The sequence below is a fragment of the Triticum aestivum genome, chromosome 7D (assembly GCF_018294505.1).
Source record: "Triticum aestivum cultivar Chinese Spring chromosome 7D, IWGSC CS RefSeq v2.1, whole genome shotgun sequence".
Classification (NCBI taxonomy): Eukaryota; Viridiplantae; Streptophyta; class Magnoliopsida; order Poales; family Poaceae; genus Triticum; species Triticum aestivum.
The window spans coordinates 245,147,785-245,171,496 of NC_057814.1; positions in this window are offsets into that span (position 1 = coordinate 245,147,785).

A 23,712-nucleotide genomic window follows, 5' to 3' on the forward strand; every position below is an offset into this window, starting at 1 on the left:
CAACGACAACCTACATCAACTTCGCCGCCGTCATCACCAACTCTCTCCCCCTCTATGCAGCGGTGTAACACCCCTTCTCCCTGCTGTAATCTCTACTTGAACATGGTGCTCAACGCTATATATCATTTCCCAATGATGTATGGCTATCCTATGATGTTTGAGTAGATCCGTTTTGTCCTATGGGTTCATTGATGATCGTGATTGGTTTGAGTAGCATGTTTTATTATTGGTGCTGTCCTATGGTGCTCTCTGTGTCGTGCAAGCGTGAGGGATCCCCGCTGTAGGGTTTGCAATATGTTCATGGTTTGCTTATTGTCTGTGTTGCGTGGGTGATAGAAACACAAACATAGATAAGTGGGTTATGGCTTATGGGAGTAAAGAGGACTTGATACTTTAATGCTATGGTTGGGTTTTACCTTAATGATCTTTAGTAGTTGCGGACGCTTGCTATACTTCCAATCATAAGTGCATGTGATCCAAGTAGAGAAAGTGTGTTAGCTTATGCCTCTCCCTCATATAAAATTGCAATAATGATTACCGGTCTAGTTATCGATTGCCTAGGGACAAATAACTTACTTGTGACAAAAAGCTCTCTACTAAAACTAACTTAGTTGCTTCTATGTCTTATGGCACAATGACCGAAAGCACTATTGATGATGATTTTGTTATGCCCATTGCTTTTTGTGATGATTATGATTGGGAACATAATGATACTTCTTATAATCTTGGAAATCTTTTTGGCACCAACTTGGGAAATTATGATGATAGCAATTGTTATACCATTGGTGCTATTCATACTTTTAATGATGAGAGCGATTGTGCTTATGATATGCCAAGCCACAAGTTTGGGGATGCTATGTTTGATGAGAATGACATGTTTGATAATTTATTTGCTGCAATTAATGTTTGTCCCAAGCTTGGGGATGCTATGTTTAATGAAGATGATCTTTTTAGTCCCCTTACTTTGAATGATCAAATTTGCTATGATGATTGCATGCCTCCCACTTATGATGATTATTGTGATGATACTTATGTTATAAAAAGTAGTGATAATTATTGTCATAATTTTGAATATCCTGTTACTGAACATTACTCTTCTAGTGTGGGAACAATTTATAATATTCGAGTTTCCTATGATACTCCCATTATCATGAATGAAAACAAAATTGCTTATATGGAGAGTAATAAATTTTCTATGCTTTCGGATCATGAAAAGAATGATTTATGTGATGCTTATATTAATGAATCTATTCACGATGCTACTGAAAATTATAATTAGATAGGAACTTATGATTCATGATGCTCTTGTTATGTTTCAATTCTTATCTTTTATGAGAGCATCATTGAAATCATCATGCCTAGATAAAAATGAATTAAAGAAAAGCGTTTGTTGGGAGACAACCCAACACTTTTACCTACTGTTTTTGTGTGTTCACATGATTAGGCTACTGTAGTAGTCATGTTTTATTGCTTTCATTTCAATAAAGTGCCAAGTAAGTCCTTTGGGATGGCTTACGGTGATGGTTGACTTGATTCTGTCCAAAAACAGAAACTTTTGCGCTCAGTACAGGAATTTTGAAAATTCACTGGAATGTGATTTTGATCTGAATTTTTTACAGATGATAGATATACAAATTACCCAGGTTTTCCTATTGTTTCAGAATTTTTGGAGTAGTAGAAATATGGTTGGAGTACAGATTACTACAGACTATTCTGTTTTTGACAGATTCTGTTTTCAATGCATAGTTTGCTTGTTTTCTAGTTTCTATGGCTTATGTTGCTCAATATAAATTGTGGAAATGTTATGCTACAGTAGGCATTGTGTGGAAACAATTATGAATCTTGTCTTTGGAAGTAACAAAAGTGAAATGGTTTGCTCTTTATCATACGAACCTATCTCACGAAGTTCCGTTAAGTTTTGTGTGATTGAAGTTTTCAAGTTTCGGGAGAGATGTCGATATGAGGAGAATAAGGAGTGACAAGACCCTAAGATTGGGGATGCCCAAGGCACCCCAAGTTAATATCCAAGTAAGATCCAAGCAACTAAGCTTGGGGATGCCCCAGAAGGCATCCCCTCTTTCGTCTCCAACATTATCGGTAACCTGACTTGGAGCTATATTTTCGTTCGTCACATGATATGTGTTTTTCTTGGAGCATCATTTTATTTTGTTAGGATTTGATTGCTTTTACTTATAATAATGTTTTTCATCTTTTATTTTAATAAAAGTGGCATTGATAGCCTTTACTATGCTTATTTTACAAAACTACATGTTGCTGTTTGAAAACAGAAAGTTTATCGCTGTTGCAAAAATTCCCTATAAAAGTCAGAATGTGATAAAATGTTGAATATTTTTGCAAAATAATCTCTGATAAATATTCTACAGTGTGGTAGATTTTCATAATCTTTGGAGTTTAAGAAGTGTTGATACTCTTGCATTCTTTACAGACTGTACTGGTTTGGCAGATTGTTGTTATGTTTGCATTGTTTGCATATGTTTGCTTGTTTAATGATTCTATTTGAGGATAGGAGTATTAAATATGCAGAGGCATTTAGTATGTAATGTTGAATAATAATTTTAGTGATTTTCTACAGTAGATAATGATAAAGATTTTAGTAATCCCTAGTTGTTTTCAGGGGGGTGCTGGGGGTTCTGTCATCCCCATTTCAACTTCCTGAGAAAATTTAACATGATGACATGATGATCATGCAAGGACAAGCAAAGGCTAAGCTAGGGGTGTGACAATGCAATGTTGAATAATAATTTTAGTGATTTTCTATAGTAGATAATGATAAGGTTTTTGCATTGGTTTATACTAACTTATCTCATGAGTTCTTGTTGAGTTTTGTGTGGATGGAGTTTTTAAGATTTAGGGAAACCGTGATATAAAAAGAATTAAGGAGACACAAAAGCTCAAGCTTGGGGATGCCCAAGGCATCCCAAGATAATATTTCAAGAAGTCTCAAGCAACTTAGCTTGGGGATGCCCCGGTAGGCATCCCACTTTTCTTCATCAACAATTATCGGTTAGTATCGGTTGAGCCTAAGTTTTTTGCTTCTTCACATGGGTTGTGCTATTCTTGGAATGTCATTTTGTTTTGTTTTGCTTGCTGTTTTAAATAAAATACTTAAATCTGAAAGTTTTTAAATAAGAGAGAGTCCACACTTAGCTACCCATTTACATAACTACTCGCTTGATCTTCACTTATATCTTTTTGGAGTAGCTTGTCCTTTACTCTTGTGCTTCACTTATATCCTATGAGTAAATTGTTGAATAAATTGAATGTCATGAAGTTGAAATCATATCATGCCTAGTGGTAGATTCACATTGGGTTTAGAAAGTGAAATATTTTGAGGCTTGACAATCACAATATTAGTCATACAAGCAATTCACAATTGATTAGTAGAAGGAAGAGAAATTTCACATGCAAATACACTATCTTGGAAATCTTTTGTTATTGTGAACCCCCATCAAAATATTATATGCCAAAAAAATTGACGTTGGACAAGGAAGACAACGTAATGGTTTATGTTTGTTCATATTCACATAGAAGTTATATTGTCATAGATCCTTCAACATGTGGTGCTTGCCCCCTATCTTTGCTAGCCAAAAATTCCGCACCAAGTAGAGATACTACTTGTGCATCCAAAAATTCCTTAAACCCAGATCTTATTTTCAAGAGTCCACCATACCTACCTAGGGATTGAGCAAGATCCCTCAAGTAAGTTGTCATCGATGCAATAAGGCAATAAAAATTGCTTCTAAAAGTGTGATATCATTTAGTGTAAGAGAAAATTGAGCATTGTACGAACTTGTGATGGTGAAGAATAAAAGCGACAGACTGCATAATAAAGGTTTCCATCACAAGGGGCTCTACTTCCCTCTACGAAGGGCCTATATTTTACTTTTATGTATTTACTTTTATGCAAGAGTCAAAGTTTTTCTCTCTGTTCCTTTTTATTTTTCTCCTTTGGCAAGCATCATGTGGTGAGGAAACATCTAGTCCATGGTGGAATCTATACAAAGACTTGTATTTAGGAACGGAGAGAGTACTTATTAAAGAAGAACGGAACAGGAACATGCTAAAGAAGAGCAAGCAGATTTTGGATAATAAAATGATCGTTGCGCAGTGCCCACACATGATGAACCAGAGCGCATTAAGAATGCAACTCCTTGCTGTCTTTCTATATGTGGTGCACTTGATTTTCGAAAGTAAAGTAGGAACATTAGCTGACCAATTAAACGTTATCTGTTTTAGTAATATCAGCATCATATCATATTCGTATTTGAGCAACAAGTTTGGAATTATGAGTGGCACATTGTTTAGCTTGATGGATTCAGGAGTAGTGCTAAGCAGGTACGATGATGGTATTGAATATAAAGGCATGTCTGCATGCAAGTCACGTGACTTTTGTCATTTGGTTCAGTCGGCCATTTCAGGCGGTTGGATGAAGATGCTACGTCTCCTAACTCTTCTTCTTCCTCGTCTCCGATTCTTCCCATACAGAACACCGCACGGGCCACCGGCCCCGACCCCCCCGCCCCCCTTCCCTGAACCGCCCCCACTGCCTGTGTTCCTCCGCCACCCCCACCCCCACCCCCGCCCCACCCGCTTCGAGTTTTCTTCGTCTGACGAGGCCCCACCACCGCCCCCCACAACCACCGTCCCCACCTGAGCCCCTTCCTTCGCACCGGCGAACTCCGGCGAGCTCTGAAAAATCGACTAACCCAATTTTGAAATTTAGTCTTCTGTCATTTAACTAGTGTGGAATATAAAAGGGAAAAACCATAAGCATTGCGAGTATAGTGTTGAGCGTGCCATGGCGGATCTGAAGGTGCAAACCGGACAAAGGCAACTTCGCAACCAATGTTTGCTTCCAACTAGCAAGTAAGTGATGGACAAGAAATCAGAGTAAAGCAGTGGCGGTCTATTTTCTTGCTGCGATAAATAAGTTGAGCAGATACGAAAGAGTACCACCTCTGGTGCGGCGCCGTGTATGCATCTGCTGAGAATTTGATGGTGATGCGGTAGCGATGGCTGTCGGTGGCGTGGAAGCAGATCTAGGAGGGTAGACGGTGGCGGCGGGGCGCGGTGGACGAGATGGTCATAGGAGCGGCTTCGTCAAGGTGGACGACGGCGGGGATGAAGCGAGAGGATGGGATGCAAGGATCCCGGTCCGAAGCTGCAGATGAGAGAGGTAGATCTCTTGTAATGGATGACGGCGTCGGGGTATCAGCTCCGGCATGGTGGAGGAGGACGGTGGTGGATGGGGTGGCGGACGGAGGAGGCTGGGGTGGAGAGGCTGTTTTGGCGCCCACGGAGTACGAATGGGGAAATGGAGGGAGAGAGGAAGGGGGAACCATGTCTTCAGGGCGCGCTTGTCCCAAATGCGAGGAAATTTACAAACTTAGCCCCCATTTAAAATTTCCTACATCACAGCAATATTAGTCGGTTGGGGATAGGACGGTAATATCGCATACACCGAATATTTGCCGACAAGAGTTTCTTTTTGGCACCCACCGTTTATGAATCGGGGAGGGAGTCGATTTCGGTCAAGGAGACACTGTGTTTTGGCGCCCACCGTGATGAATCCAGGTGAGAGGCGGTTATGTCACGTTTCAGAGAAATTACAAACCTACCCCTATCGAAACCTATAGAAATCGAGCCGATAGGCTTTGCGTGTCAGGGATAGGCAGTAATTTCCATCTCGCAGGTTTCGGGCGGTTACTGTGACTATCCCCGCTTCGTTCAAAGTTTTGCAGAGCAAGAGTGCACGTTTACCGTGCCAACTCAATTCGAATCAAGTTTGTATTCTATTTTTGTTCGGCAGGATCCATTTGCGATTGGAATAAAATTTTATATACATGATTTTTTTATATATACTTTCAAAAGCACAACAAAGAATTTTGCTCCTTTATATGTATATAATATGATTTAAAAATACCATGATCTCAAAATCATAAGGTTGAATTCAAAAAAAAAATTAAACCAAATTATGTCTACTAAAATGTATGGATCAGTAATATCTACATATTAAATAACATAGATGCGCGTGAATTGATATGAGTATGCATGTTTGATAGATGAATTTTCGTTCGAATATGAATTACATGTATCATCATCTCGAATTCAAATATTTGAACCCCTTTTATGTTGACTCCTTTCACGCCCATCTCTCTTGCGTGCTCCTTCATGTAGCTATCATTCTCTTTTCTCCAGCTCACCCGCATGCTCACTTCATGTTTCTCCTATCTTTGCAAACATGGTCTCTCGACGTCTCCCTTGAGAAGTGTCACACTCTCCCTATCATTATACATTACACGGTTTTCATTATCTCTCACGTCTCTACCATTCTCTGGTATCAATAGGTACCTAAGCTTTCTTTTTCACCGCCACACACACAGTCTCACTCGTCTTTCACTTTGTATTTCTCTCTATGGGGTTCTCTCACACACCCTATATGTCTCTAGATATGACTCATACCACTAAAATTACTCTCTCCTACAGACACGACATTTGTTGCGGTCTCCTTTCCGTCTCCATCCCAGATATAAACTGACATTATTCATTTGTTTACCGATCAGACAAACTCCCCCCCCCCCGCTCTCTCTCACACACACACGCGTCTCTCCTACTTCCACTCACCTTCCCAACTATCGTCTCTCTCTCACACACACACAAAACTCTCGCTTTCGCACCCCTGACTCGTATTTCTCTCACACCATTGATCGACTAGCCTCCAGATAGGTTTATACACCCGCATACTCGTGCTTCCACTATCCCGTACATGTCTCTCTCGCGCTCCTTGTATCTATGTAGATTTTTCGTCCCTTCTTGAGACACGCCCTCTCGATCGTGCACACACACACTATCGCCTCATTTTAAGCTGATACCTCTCGCACACACACTCTTTGTGTCTTTGTCACACATGCACTCCGTCCTCCTCCTCTCTCCCTCTCTCTCACACACACACATGGGCTTTTTGCAACAACTAGCAAGATGCCCATGTGTTGCACGGAACATCAAGATGCATTTGTATGGTAGTTTATCTTGTGGGAGAAAAGGATGAACGAGGGAAGGCCTTATTTGCAAATGTGGAAAGGGGTGTGGGTATCTTTTTGCAAAATTGCCATAGTTTCATTCCTATCCGTCAGATATAAATCTGATGGCCTATATTGCAGGATGGCAGGCACACCATCATCACCAACTCTGTTTTTTTTATCTCTACTCTTATAAAAAGCATAGTCAGTGATGATGGTGTGCCTGCCATCCTGCAATATAGGTCATCCGATCTATATCTAACGGATAGGAAGGAAACTATGACAATTTACCCACACTCCTCTCCACATTTGCAGATAAGGCCTTGCCTCGTTCATCCTTTTCTCCCACAAGATCTTGATGTTCCATGCAACGCATGGGCATCTTGCTAGTAAGAATAGAAATTAGAGACATACCACTTCTCGAATCTTAACACCAACAACATTCCTCCCTTATCTCATCAAAACCGCCAAAGGAATATATTTTGAGTGAAACATAAGATATTTTTAGTGATATACGTATTTCAAAACTAGACTCTTTTTTCTATCAAATCGGTGAATATGTATTAATCTACTTTGATCGTGTGGCGACGCATTGGCACATTGCTAGTAGTTATTACTACTGTATAATTTTTTGGACACGAGACAAATGGTGGAGTACATATACGAAGAGAAGAGGCGCACGCACGCAGTCGGTCTCTCGCTGTCTCGCACACATGAGAGTTACGTAAAGGCACCGTTAACAAATAACCCCTAAAACCCTAGGTGCACAATTACTGCATGCGCGGGTACAGGGTACGTGGTGGAGCGCACCTTTGTAGGAATAGTCATCTCGCGTGATAATTTGATCCGTAGGAGTTGATGGTCGGGACCACAGGTGAACGACCTGGAGGCGGTGGCTCGCCAGTTGCCACAGATCGAGTAGCCACGTTTAAAATATCATTTTTTAGCAGGGTAAGAGTTCCGATTTTCAAGGGCGCGTTATAAGTACTTAAGTAGTTTTTAGAATGATTGGTATGGAGCGAAAATGGAATTCATAAATACTACCTCCTCACACTTTCTCTCTCAGTCGCACACACAAAATCAGTATTAAAAAAATAGAGCGCACCTAAAACGTCCAAATCCAAATAAACACAAACTGGAGCTAAATTCAAATATATGGAAATATTGTAGCGTCAAGAACTTTTCCAGGAAAAAAAAGTTGAGTAATATTCGGGGATTGTTTTCACACACAAAAAAAGGTTCGGTGGATGTCCTTCGAGCGCAACACGGTGACGCACCGTTCGATCAACCGCGCGGCCGCGGTTCACGCTCTTGCACAGGATTCCGTATCGTGGCTGTGGTAACTAATATAAGCGCTGCCTCAGTCTAATGTTTACGTGTACTAGTATGGTTTTCTTTTAAGTTTGACCAACCCTATATAAAACTAAACTAAGCTCCCATACGCGCACTCATCAATATGCCGCCGCCGCCGTTGCACATGCCGGCGCCCGCCTGCTCCGGCCAACCATTTCTTGCCCATCACCGCCGTGTCGCCGCCATCCCTGTACCATGAAGCCGAAGGCTCGCCCGCTCACGTCGTCTGTAGTCCCTCCTTGTGATGCCGCTGCGCTGCCAAGCACGCGAGCAGCTGGTGGAGCCGTGTCTATGCACGCATCGTACGAAGAGGAGGACGAGCGTGTGCTCTAGCACGCCGGCGAGGAGGAACTAGCATTTCATTATCTTCTCCGCCCGCGCAGAGGAGGCGCGCATGGTGGCTGTCGCGGTGGAAGCCGGTCGCGCCCGCGACGAGCCCGCAAACCGGGTGCGGACGCGGAATCTACCATTGAGACCTTGAATGCCACGTGGATCCTACAATCTGAAGGAGCAATTTGGGTCAGTCGACTCTTGTGAGCCATTGGATGCAACATGGATGACTAGAAGGGCTTCTTCAACCTCCGAAATTGATGCACCGTTCATCTTCTCAGCCCGCCACATGCCTAACCGCCTGCCGCCGCCGCCCCACCCTCCCCTGAACCGCCTGCCACCGCCATGCTCCCCCCACCCCCGCCATCCGTTTAACCCTGGGCACAATCCATTTTTTCCGGCGAACTGCATTCCACACCCAACACTCGTAAGATAGATCATGGGCACCCAGCCACCCTAATATAGATACCGGGGTAGCTTCTCTGCTGTCTTCTTCCTTCGCTCCGTCGAACTTCTTTCACAAATCGACTGACCCAAATTATACTACCAGTATGAACGTATCAAGTATAGTACGAACACAAAGATACGAGCAGTAGTACCAACTGCAAGAAGAATAGTAGTAAGACATAGTACTAGTACTACTCTACATACTAAAGAGCTCAAATAACGAGAAAGAACATAAACATAGTTCTGCTGGGGGCACAACACAGCACACCCCTGAAATAAAACTAAGCAACTAGTCCGCTTGACACTGTAGTAGAACCAGCACGAGCGACGACACTGCCACCTTACTCGGAGTCCGAGTCCACATCCTCGACTTCGTCCTCGTCCCTCTTCCTCTTCACCGCCGCTTCTTTGCTTGAACCGGACACCGGGCTCTGCTTCTTCATCCAACCCTTGTAGATATTTAAACAAAGGTAGGCATCCATTGCTGCATACAGGATGTGATCTTCATCTATTGTCTTCGACTCCCATGCATGATGAAACTCGTGGTGAGGTTTCTTTAGTTTAGCGTACGAAGGATCAATCATGGCTGCTGCCAAGGTCAGCATTGAAGGCTAAGAGGAGGACACTAGGCTTGCCTTCTGGAGATCGAAGGGCTGGCCTACAACGAGGCCTATCCGACCCAGGACATCCTTGTCGTTCTTAAAGTCTACAGTAACGAATTTCACTCTTTCGTCCTTGAGGAAGTTCTTAAAATCTTGGCACTCAACGTCAGCATGGCATATGTGGTAGACCAAGCAATCGTTATGTACACAAACCTGGATCACGACGGGCTTCTTCTTATCTGCGTCCTTTAGAATCTTCTCACTTTCCAGGACTATGGTGTACTCAACATCTAGCCCAGCGACCCACTCATCCTTTGAACTGTTGAACATGTGCAGGAAGCGAGCAAGGCATGCTTTCACCGTCGCGGATCCACGGGTGTAGATGACGATGAACTCATCGCCGGTGATGGCTCTAACCCGGTACCCAGTGGCGACCATGGAGATTTGGGAGGCCATGGATTTTGGTGGAGGGTTAGGAGAAGTTGAAATGGTGTAATGTGAAAGGACGGGACGACTATAAGGTAGAAGACGGGGACGAGTAGGGCGTGCGAACGGCGTGGGGTTGTTGGCTTGCCCAGTGGATAAACGGCTGCAATCCCCCAGAGAGTTCTCGAGTACTATGCGGGACCCACTAGATGTCATATCTACTAGACCCATATCATAGGCCTAACGGTATAGCTTCTGCCTGTTCGCACGCCATGCCGGCGCATGTATGTAACTTCACTTAATTCCCTCAACCTTCGCGCCTCCCACGACCTTCTCCTCCCTCGCGCGGTCGCGCCCTTTGAGACTTCGACCAGGTATAGATGAGCAATTTGTTTTGCCTACTCCGCATGCATGATACTCCCTCTGGTCCTTTTTACTTCCAACAACCATTTGCAAAGTTTTTGACCAAATTTATACTAAAAATATCAATACCTACAATACTGATTATAATGAGTATAAAAACTACGCTTTATAATGAGTATAAAAATATTGATTTTACATTGTGAATGTTGATGTACATTTTTCTATATGTTTGGTCAAAGTAGAGGTACATTGACTTCAGACAAAACTTAAATGCACAATGCAGACTAGTTCCTACGTCCAGGTGCGTGCCATGTCCTATCTAGTCATCACAACAAGGTTAGCTATTAGAGTACCACTACCTCCCTTCAATGTTAAAAGGCTCGATTCAAAAATTTCACCTACTCTTACCAAGATAGAGGCGGTGGAATAGTTTTTGTAGTGTTTTCTAGAGTCTGGACTCCATCTTCAGGAACCTTCGCCGCCACCGGCAAGAATGCAAGGAGATGAACCAGAAAGGAAATGAGGCTGGAATGAGTAGTTCCGTATTTTATATAGTGGAAGAGGTGGGTAAATATCTGCTATACAGTACCTCCGGTGGCAAGGCCATGTCTCTATGCACACACATCTCAGCCGTTGGTTCCAAGTAGATCGAATGGCTCACGTTGTCCAGAGGCAGACATACCATCACCACCAACTGAGATTTTTATAGGAGTGGTCATGCATGCATGTGGTGTAATTAATGCATCGGTTTACACAAATTTTTGAAAAAAACGAGAGTACTAATTAAGTACTTTTGCAAACTATGAAATTTTTTTAGCTGTGCAAACTACGGAATTAATTCCACCATTCATCATCTACCTTGGTTGAAGAGATTTTCAAATTAAGCCCTATAAACCGGAAAGGAGGGAGTACCACATTACCACCACTATGGCCAGCCTTAATCATCGCATGCAATAATTTAGTGCACCTTGAAATCTAAACGCCTGCTTGACTATCCTTCTCCCTCAAGCAGTCCCACCACTCCACCCCATGTGGAAAAAATCTGCATGCATGACTCTCCTCCCCCGCGCTCGTCCAATCCGTTGTGGCCAGCAATATTTCCACCCCTTCCCTCACCCGTAATTTACTCCAACAAATATGCCCACATAGCTGCTTCAGTTACTTAACTGTAGGTGCGTTGGGTCACTGACATGTGGGCCCAATAGGCATCTGGCCCACATGACAGTGACGCAACTGGACCTGCAGTTAAGTCAGTGAAGCTCAGTCCATATATTACGTAGGTGTGCCATTGCTCGCTATAAATACTGCGCCTCCCGCGGCATTCAGAAGAACGCTCACCTTCATCGCTATCTCCTCCCCCTCCCTCTCATGTCGACCACCATGGCATCCCCCCTCCCAAACCCTAGGCGCCCCTCGCTGCACCGCGTGGACGGTCACGCGTCGTCGTTCCATTCCTCGCCGCCACTAGTCGAGGAGGACGCATCGGTATTCCGCTCCTTGCCGCGACGCATCGAGGTGGACACGTCGGTGTTCCCAATCTCGCTAGCACGGGTGTCGGAGGACGCGTTGGCTCCCCGCTACGAGGAGAACGCCGCGCCGCCCGCCGAGCCCCCCTGCCTTGAGGAGCTTTGGAAAGAAATGGATGTCGCCTTGTGGGAGGCTTTGCCTCCGGCCGAGCGCGCCAAAATAGAGGCGGAGAAGAAGGCAGAGGAAGAGAAGCGCGCCGCGGGGCAAGCTGCCTGACAGGCCTATGTCGCGTCTGAGAGAGTCAGGCAATTGGCTCTTTGGCAGAAGGCTCATGCGAGGGCCGTGAGGGTGGCGGAAGACGCCCGTGCCAAAGCCCTGAGTGAAGTCGGGCCCAAGCGCCTCATCTACGCTTGGTGGTACGTGGATCGGGTGCACGCTTCCAGCGAGGAGGAGTACTTGTTGGTGCCGGATCACCACACTGGTGAGATCGCGCTCGCCCGCCGGCAAGCCGCCAATCAGCACCTCGCGAGTTGCAAGGCTGAGGAAGAGGTGTTGTGTCGGCGTGCTGGGAAACGGCCACGCACCAGGGCACTCGTGGCATGCCGCAAGAGCTCCTGTGAGTGTCGTGGCTTTTATTGGGAATATAATTTAGTTTCGTAAGGCGATCTCATTAGTTTTGGGACGCAAATGGTAAATCCCGAACGTTCAAGAATTATTAGCGTCTTTAATTAGGTATGTAAAAGGAAAAGTTTGGAAACCTTGTGTATCCGTACGCATTTTGTAAGTACGTGCATATAGCACAAACTTTACTATATACTATCGCACTACACGTCTCTCTATATATGCTTGCAGACTGTGCTACTCCCTCCATCCAAGTGAATAAGTCATCTTTGGTTGTGCACCATGACCAAGAAGGTGGGAAGACATATACACCTAGACGGAGGTAGTACTACTATTACTTATGTACGTGCAAATGCATGTTTTAACATTACGATGTGGTTTTTGTAAAAGTAGAAAAACATCACTAGTCAAGCTTGTGAAACGATTCAATGCAAAACAAATGCAAAAATGCTTGTTTGATTGTTTACTTTTAGCTTCCTTCTCTTTGGTTATTTCTCTGTCATACTTTGTACGGAGTATCTCACTGGTTGGGAAGGCATGCAAATTCCCAAACCGCTTCCTACACCCTGTATCGAATTTTTTGCCTAACAATTTGTGTCGTGCAATTGGAATTCCAACTTGAGTACTACTACTAGTAGGAGTACCAGGGGCCAGTTCTTTTAGGCTTCTAGATTAGTAATCCCATATCTACTACCTCCGTCCTAGTTTATTGGTCCCCATTGTAATCTGTGTCCAATTTTGATCATAAATTTAACTAATGAAATGTTTGTGCATTTCACATGCACTAACATTTTATCAGTTAAATCCTTGGTAAATTTTTTGCACAAATTACAATGGTGACGAATAAACCAGGACGGAGGTACTAGTAGTTTGGAAGCCCAAATAAATGAGTGAGGCACCTTAATGTTACTCTCCACTGTGACTAGTCTTATGGAAAAAGCTGGGGAAGAGATGGCTTATTTTTTAAGCCGCCAAAAGAACTGACCCTAGGATCATGATGGCAGCGCGGTTTTGTTTATCAGGCAAAACTGTGTGTACACATCATACCATGCATCTCTGCATGCACCATACCCTGATATGTGCCGCCACGCTCTGCAGCCCAAAGTAGGAGAGAGGGTCGCAAGTATCAGACTTCGACCTGCTGGCTGGAGTTTCCCCCGTCAGGCACCCATCTGGTTCAAGTTGTCGGCCAATCTCCACAGCTTAATAAATAGTAACGAATAACTGAGCCTGTTAGTCAGATGCGTACACTTGGTGTAGTAGGATCTTTATTTAGTTTGATGCATACACTTGTTCTTTTTTGGTAGCCCTTTTGTAATGATGGCTGATGTTTGGTTTGGAAGAGAGAGCTGCGTCTTTACTCTTCTGGCTTGCTTACTGCTTCTGTTGCACCCCCATCCCTGGTTGCTGCTGCTGTTGTTTTCAATGTACAATCAGTAGTATATTTTGTGTGTTGGTTGAATAAATGTGTTGTTAGAACGACAAACACAATGTTTTGGAAGTCATTGCACGGTCCGATCCTTTAGTGCCCCGTACTGTACATAGCGCATACTATTCTTCGTACGGAACACATTTCCCACTTGTTGATAACATGCAGCCCACTGATGAAGGCCCAATAGAGGAGCCCATAATTAACTAGAACGGAGGCTCTCACATGAATCCGGCCCAGGTACATGCTCATGGTCCCCTAAACATAAATAAATAAAGCTAAATGCTCATGCACCAGTTCTTTAAATTCACGATTTAATAGGAGGATATTATTTCCTATGGTAGTGTCGTTACATTCAGTCGATATAATTCTTAGGCAAAGACAACGACCAGTCTTCTTTCTCCCACCATTTTCTTCCTGCAACCAGTGGACCCATGCAAATCGTAGTCAATGTCGTAAATAGTTCCGGTCCATTTTTCTATACCCCTATATAGTGTGCGAATAACTTTGAAAGTTGGTCGGTGGATGAAGCAAATCCGACGGTACAGAGATGGCAAATCCGAGCACTACTGGCCGTTGGATATCATCTACATTCCACCAGATTTTGCCACTTGTACAATCTAGAAGACTCCATGGCTGAACTTAATCATAATGCACAAACCTCAAAACACAAGCACTTCTCCTTTGTTCTCTATCTTAATTGCCCAAACTTTTTTTAAATGAATTGTCACTTTTTGTTTTTACAATATGCTTTACAATCCACAATTCCATGAATCTTAAAATAATTTGTTTATAAAACTAATTGATTTTGGATGAGATGAACTATAAGAATTAAACGAACATCTACATCATGCATATATGCACTACTAGGGAAAACCCTAGTAGTAGCGCGGGTTTAATGCCCACTAGTAGCGCGGGCTGCCGCGCTACTAATAAGGCGCTACAGCTATTACTTAGCAGTAGCGCGTGCGACACGCGCTACTGCTAAGACACATAGCCGCAGCGCTTGTTCTCTCCCGCGCTGCTGCTAATCTAGCTAGTAGCAGGGTGTTTACTATCCATCGCTACTAGTATTCTGTTTTTCATTTTTTTATTTTTAGTGTATTTATGCACCGTTATACAAATTTTGGTACAATACCAATTATGAGGTTTATATCATTATGTCCATAACAGTGTCTCAAATGAAGGTGGATTAGGTTCAAGTGGAGGCAATATGTGGTGCAAAAGTATACTACTAATCCAAACTTGATCTAGTTTGGACTAGTAGTACTTTCGATGTGCACCACATGTTGCCTCCACTTGAATCTAATCCGCCAGCACAAGCTATTTAATCATCATCATAGTCATTACCACCAATAGTATTTATTTAATCACCATAGTCATAGTGTAGCACATCATCATCTTCAAACTCATTCTAGCTAGCTAATCACCACCAACACTAGCTGCAGTAGCTATCTAATCACCACCAACACTAGCTAATAATAATCATCATAGTCATTACCACCAACACTAGCTATTTAATCATCATAGTCATAGTGTAGCACATCATCATCTTCAAACTCATTTCTAGCTAGCTAATCACTCCTGCTGCTCTCTCTCAAGTAAAATAACATAAAACATGTGTAGCACTCCTCCTTCATCAAGCTGGAGCATGCAGATGAACCTGTCTCCTAATCATGGGTTGCGCTTCTGATTGCTGCCCCCTAATACTTCTCTGCACTCCCCCTTCACAATTTTGCTCCAGTCTTTCACTATTAAGCATTCCTCACTATTAGAAATCCTGAATGCACTAAAGTGCATTGTAGGATATCTTGGCCGTAAGCTAACAATACTCATGGTACCTTTAGTCTCGATCCCATGAGGCACAACATTCATCGAGAGTCCCTGTTGAAGAACATCGTATAGTAACATACTTAGCAATGAAGTTTAGCTTAAAACATAATGTATGCAAAAGATGCACTGAGGAAAAATAGTAAAAATCTTACCATCTTTCCTAAATAGATGTGACCGTAGTTCAGTACGAACACTATTGGTCGCACGTTTTGAGTACTAACATTTCTAAGTGCAGGAAGAAAATTTGTCTTGACAGTATGAAGATCCTCAAGCCATGAAACATAATGACTTATCTCCTCGCAGTTTAGTTCAGCCCCGGGACAGTAGTAGGTCCTGTCTAGCAAGCGCTGGACATGTTTGCTTGAACGGAAATAAGCTGACAATAGAAATTAGTTGTGAACTATTTTTGAATAAACAATATCAAAGACATAAATATGGTTGAGAAACTCACATAGTGGTATAACTGGAGGCGTCTGCACATGGACCCAGATGTCAATAGTACCTTCAATATCATCTTCCGGACGAATATCGAAGGTGATAACCATATCAGGCTCAAATGCATAAGTCTTGCATAGTGCTCGCCAAGTTTTGCATCCAAAATAGGTGTAGTCGTCTGCGTTGTATAATTTTGCGTGGAAAATACAACCATGCTCGGTCTTCAAGTAAACTTTCTTTACCTCCATAGTATGACTGAAACCTATCTTATCCAAGACAAAAACTCTTGCATGGCAGGGGATACGCTAGTAGAATAGTAAAAAAATAAATTATAAGTTGAAGCAAATGAAGCAGATGTCATGCTTAATTACGAAAAAAGACTTGTCGTTGTGACTTAATGTATCCACTTCAAAGTTCTCATCCAGCTTGATGCTGAAGCACCTATCATCATCTAGGAAGATTCCGTCGCACAGGCCGCGCTCGTCTTCGCAGTATTTGCAAATACCGAAATCCTTTTCGTCGTCAGACATTTCCTATGTTCATAGTTGACACATTAATTGAAAATCGATCGAAGACAACTACCAGGATCCTCAACACACAAATCCGGGGCACTCGATATTTCCTACATATTCTGGGACAAGTCATCCCAAAATTCACGGAAAAATCCGGCATGACCTTTGCTAAAATAGGACATATCGAGCGCCTGAAATTTGCCGGAACGGAAATGAATCAACACTCCGTCAAACCATAGGCCACTCGGAGGTGTAACCTGCAAACATGACCTAATTACCATCTAATTTCATGAACTAGTACCTAATTAGTACCTAGTTCTTACTAACTAATTAGTACTAGGAACTACTGCCCTAATTACCATCTAATTTGATGAACCTAGGGGTGGAAAGTGGTAGCGGATATTCCAATTATCCAACTTAAAAGTGAAATAAGTGGTCAAATTTTACTCGTTTTATTATGCATTACAATAGTGTTTATTCATCATCTAAGAAAACATCATCTAAGAGAACATCCGAGCCGCATCCGTATCCGATTCATTTCCACCCATAGATGAACCCTAACTAATTTGATGCAACTAAAATTTGAAGAATCCTAGCTAGGAAGAGGTAGGGGAGGGGGAGGAGCAGGCGTGCTCACCTCGGGTGCCTGCGGCGGAGGGCGGCGTCGAGATCAGGGTCGGGGGCGGCGTCGAATCCGGGGTCGGGGGCGGCGTTGAGGGTGTGCTGAGAGCGACGGGAGAGCGCGTGGCGGCCGACGGGTGATGGCAGCGGCGACAGCGGAGGAGTTGGATTTGGGGGAAGTGGCCGTGGAGAAGAACAACCGCGCGGTGAAGTCAGAAGTAGCAGTAGCGTGTTCCAGGAAGTGCGCTACTGCTAAGCTAGCTATAGCGTTTTCCTCGATACGCGCTACTGCTATTCCTTTCTCTTTTTTCCCCTTTTTCATTTATTTTTCTTCACATTTTATTTTTTTCCTTTCACCTTTTTCTATTTCTTTCATTTTCATTTACTTTTCTATTTGCTTTCCATTTAATTTTATTTCCTTTAGCAGTAGCGCATTTCATCGTAAAGGCGCTGCTACAAAGCAAGTAGCGGCAGCGCCACGTTGATCACTACTACTATGTGTAGCCTATCGGCTAAGCCATGGGAATTTTAGTAGTAGCGCCTTTATCTTCAGGCGCGCTACTGCTACAATTGTATCTGTAGCGTCGTTTACACCAGCGCATTACTGCTACTTAGCACCAGCGTGCTTTTTTAACACGCGCTACAGCTAAAGTTCTGTGTATAAGGTTTTCCCTAGTAGTGATGACTCAATGCTTACATGCTATAGTGTGGTATTTATTCATAATTTGGTTACCAAATCTCATGCGTGCAATGCACGCGTACCTTACTAGTATTTTTCAACAAGAATATCCAACCCAGCCCAGCACATTGGCGATAACACTTTATCCTCCACCTTGGTGCGCTCGCCGCGGCGCCGCCGTCCGGCCCTGTCAACATAGTGAATCGGGAGAGGACTGTAGATGTGAGTATGACAGTACGGACCCACCAGGTCCACTCCCGAACACAAGCAAAGCGCCTCTTTTACTACTCAGATGCACCCGCCGTTTTTTTACTCTTATCCACCATGCTGATATCTGGGACCCACATCATTTCCAACATATAGTCAATTAACGACAGAATTGCACAATTTTTTTTGAAGATTTGTTCGGGGGAGCAGGCTATAAACTGGGTTGTGCGGTCTCTGTGGCCCGTCTAACAACATGACCAGCCCAACAGTTTTTTCTTTGGGAAAATAGGTAGGCCACTATTTCTTTTTGAAGAATACCCAAGCTAGGCCTATTTGTTTTCTCCGACTTAGTGGGCTGCAAATCTTTCAAGACGAGGAGGGATGCATTCCGGCCTCGCCAAAAAGTTTGGTCAGTATCTGTGAAAAGTAAATGCGACAATTAGTTTCTTTTTTTGTTTTTGTTCTTCACTGATATTTTATATTTCATTGGATTTTAACATGACATAGTACTAATTTATTTTTAAATTTGTTTTAGTATGGCTAATAATTTTTGGATTAAGACTATTTTGTTCCCCAGAAAAAATTGCGAATTTTCAAAATTTCGCACATTTTTAGTTCAATTTTTTAACCCAATGGGCATCAATTATAAAAATGGAAAATGGGATGCAATAAATTCCATGTGAATTAGAAAATGAGTAAAAAATATAAAAATAATAGCAAATGGGATGTACATGCCACAAATTTCGAGTCTGATTTGTTTACGAAAGGCTTTGTCAGTCAACACACAATTCTAGCAGCAGTGACTGTTGGATGTCCATCCAACGGCCGACGTGCTTCTTCAACCTCCGATCTTCCTGCTCCAGCCGCCTAAACCAGCGCCGGCGGGACTGCCTGCTCCCTCCTCTTGTCGCATGCTGTCATGCCGCGCAGGCTTCACCGGCCCACCCTACTCCCTTCGCTGGCCTGGCCGCACGCAATCAACTGCCTCCTTATTACGCGAAAAAAATGGTTCCTCCCACTGACATCTGGGGCGCACCGGTTCGGAGGCTGACCTATGGGCCTACTAAGTTGACGCGTATGCAGGGCTTTGTCAACTTAGTCAACAAACGATTCTAACAGCATTGACCGTTGGATTTGAATCGAATGGTCCTGCTGTTTCTTCAATCGCTGCTCTTCTTGCACCAGCCGCCCAAACCAGCGCCGGCGAGACGACCTGCTCCTGCCTCCAGTGGCCGGCTGTGCTGTCGTTGAGGCCTCACCGCCCCCTACTACTCCCACCGCTGGCCAGGCCCTACGGTGACGGCAGGCTCACACCGAAGCCGAACTAGTGAACCCTCGTACTCCTCTCCACGTGGGCTTCCAGTGCTGCGTCTTCCACGGCTCCGCGTCGTCCCCTTCCTAGGCCTCACCGTTGCCCACCGCCCTGGTGCTCTCGGCGTGGCGTGGTCAACGTGGTCAAGGAATGACTTCCATCGGAAGAGTACTGTACGTGGAGAGGCTGACAGCTGGGTCCACGGCCGCAGCAAGGAAGTGCCTCCTTATTACGCGGAAAATAATTATTCCTCCACCTGATAGCAGGGACCCACCGGACCAGCCATCGTATTTCACGAAAAAAATGTTTCCCCCCTGACAGCTGGGACCCAGCAGCTACATCTTCACACGCAAGGAAGTGCGTCCATATTACAGGCAAAAAAAAATGATTCTCCCCCTGACTGCTGGGACCACCAGCTACATCTTCGCAAGCAAGGAAGTGCTTGACAGTTGGGACCCACACGGTCGAAGCGTACGTAGCGTTGTCATTCTGGTCGCGAACGTGTACGTACATACGATCGGTCTGTCTGTACGAACGTGTAGCGCGATGAACCGTGGCCGTGTAAGGAAGAGCACGTGTGGTAGTAGAGGCGCGCACGTGTTGTAGTAGAGGCACGCACGTACCATGTACACGTACGTACAACGGCCAGGCTGCAAGAAAGTAAATACAGCCACGTACGTACATACGGGCGGGGTCTCGAACGCCTACTCGCGCATACGTACGGCCAGGGCTCGTGTACATGGCTAGGTCGGAATGGAGAAACTGCGTCGTCGTCGTGTTCATGGGGAGGCAACGGAATGTGTCGTGTTCATCGGGAGGCAACAGAACGCGTGCTGTTCATCGGGAGCCAACCGGCTTGGACGGAACAGCCGATGGAAACAAGGCCCGACGTACCATAGAACGGAGGAAACAGCCTTGTGTTCGACTGGCCATGGTGGAAACGGGATCATCTTCATCGGGAGGGGCCTGGCGTACCGCAAAACGGAGGAAACAGACCTCCTATGGTCGAAACGGGGTCCTGTTGATCGGGAGGGGTGTGGCGTACTGCAAAACGGAGGAAACGGACTTGTGTTGGATCGCTACGGTCGAAACGGGGGTCCTGTTCATCGAGAGAGGTGTGGCGTACCGCAAAACGAGACTCCACGAGATACTGTTCATCTCCACCGTCGACTACCTCCACGGGCTACTGTTCATCCACCGCCGGCTGCCTCCACGGGCTCCTGTTCATCCACCGTCGACCTCCTCCAGCCTCCACCTGCGACTGTTCATCCACGGGCTCCTGTTCATCTAGCCTCCACTGGCTACTATTCAACCAGCCCTCTCCACGGGGTCCTGTTCGACCACCCCTCCACGGGCTGCTGTTCATCCAGCCCTCCACCGGCTACTGTTCAACCAGCCCTCCACCGGCTACTGTTCAACCAGCCCTCCACGGGGTCCTGTTCATCCAGCCCTCCACGCGGTCCTGTTCATCCACCGGCTCGATCGATCGGGGTCCTGTTCATCCAGCGGCAACGGCCTCTACCACCACGGGGTCCTGTTCATCCAACCCCCCACCGGGAACATTTCATCCACCCCCCCAAACGCTCACTGTTCATCCAGAGGCAGCATCGATCGGCTTTAGTTAGCAGTAGTAGTGAAGGATTCACTCGGGTTCAGTTAACAACAAGGGATCGATCGATCGCTCGGGTTTAGTAACACGTAGCCTGCAGTGCAATCGCTCGGGTTCAGTTAGAGCCCAACGCCTCGCTTGGGTTCAGTTAGAGCGCAATGCCTCACACACACGCGCGTACGTACAAGAGAAACACGCATCGCTCGGCCCCCGACCACCCACCGTAACCGGGAACTCCCCCGATATTTTCCTCGCCCTAGCTTCTACCACGGTTTTCTCCGTCATGGACGGCCCAAAGAATGTCATGCAGCTGCGTCTCTGGCCCGCCCAGGACAAAAAGCCCATTTTCTGTCATGATTTTTTGTCATAGAAGTAGGAGCCCACCACATCTATGATGATATCGGGTTTTGCAACAATTATCGTCATAGAAGTGTCATAAGCATGACAGAAAAAAATCGTTCGGCCCAAAATGTCATGGATGTGTCTTTTTTTTGTAGTGATGGTGGTCAGCATCGACCTCCAATACACCGCCGGTCGTCCCGACAAAGATCAGAACATTGACGTCGCCCAGTTGTGCATGCGCCATCATGTCCTCATCTACCACTACTGCATGGCCACAGTGCCTTGCGGCCGTTTCAACAGGTTTGTCAATAGCACCGACTACAAGTTCGCCACGGTGGAAACCAAAGAAGATGTAAACGTGCTCAGTGTTACGGGCTTGGCCTGCAAGAACCTTGTCGAAATCCATGACCACTACAGGGTCTGGGGCAGCACGAAGAAGGACTCCCTGGTCAAACTTGCCTCGGCCATCATCGACCCCTACTACGAAAAGATGAAGCAGGATGCCCAGAGAACAAGTCATGTATCCTGGCATAGGGCCTGGACGCGGTAACTGGATGAACCTCACCTCAGGTTCGCGGCCAAGAGCGTGTACACATGCTACGAGATGCACAGGAGGATCGTTAACATGAGGAAGTGCCTCGTTACCCAAATCAATGAGCCCGGATCGAGCCACAAGCAGAGCAAGTGTCACAAGAAGTAGATGATGATCAGGTGATCATTTATGCTAGTTAATCATGCAAGTAATATGTAGTTTACTTTATTGGTGTGTGGAAATGTCATGTGTGTAGTAGCCACCTATGTAATTATGCATGTAATAGTTTACTTTGGTGTGTGCAAATGCCATGGTTGTAGTAGCCACCTATGTAAGTGGATGTTTAATTTGGTTATGCAACCATGTCCTTCTAAGTGTGTATATAATGTTGTTGTTCTATATGCAATGCCATCGCACAACACACATGTCTTATTAGCAGCAACTGTCTGTGTTATTATTGGTCTTCGCACACATTTCTGATTACAGACCTGTTTGCCACGTATCACACACATCTTGTTATATTGAACAGTCTCTTTTCTCTTGTCTTAACACAAACAGTTCATCCGAGTGAACCGCATGGCGTATATCGCACACACCTTGATCTGGCTGACCGTTTCTTTTGTGTTGCCTAATCACAAACAGTTCATCCGAGTGAACCATATGCTGTATATCGCACACACCTTCATCTGGTTGCTCGTTTCTTTTGTTCCTCCTCATAGCAAATAGTTAATTGAACTGAACCATATGCCCTGTATCGCACACGCAACTAAAATCTGAACCGTGTTTGATGCATCCTCCATTGCAAACGTTTTGCACCTTTTTTGAAGGGTTTTTTACACCACTGTTTGTGATTATTGCATCGCACACAGTTTCGTCGAAGGGTCTCTGATCGTAGTGTCGCGTTAGCAGCATCCTGCAGTAGTGTAGAGTCAATAATCTAGATTACATTGTAATGATTCTAACACCCATGGAGTCTTGGTGCTGATCATGTTTTGCTCGTGGAAGAGGCTTAGTCGGCGGGTCTGCAACATTCAGATATGTATGTATTTTGCAAATCTCTATGTCTCCCTCCTTGACTTGATCACAGATGGAGTTGAAGCATCTCTTGATGTGTTTGGTTCTTTTGTGAAATCTGGATTCCTTCGCCAAGGCAATCGCTCCAGTATTGTCACAAAAGATTTTCATTGGACCCGACGCACTAGGTATTACACCTAGATCGGATATGAACTCCTTCATCCAGACTACTTCATTCGCTGCTTTCGAAGTAGCTATGTACTCCGCTTCACATGTAGATCTCACCATAGCGCTCTGCTTGGAACTGCACCAACTGATAGCTCCACCATTCAATATAAATACGTATCCGGTTGGGACTTAGAGTCATCCGGATCAATGTCAAAGCTAGCATCGACGTAATCATTTACGACGAGCTCTTTGTCACCTCCATAAACGAGAAACATATCCTTAGTCCTTTTCAGGTATTTCAGGATGTTCTTGACCGCTTGATACGTCTCCGTCATATCTATAAATTTTGATTGTTTCATGCCAATATTAT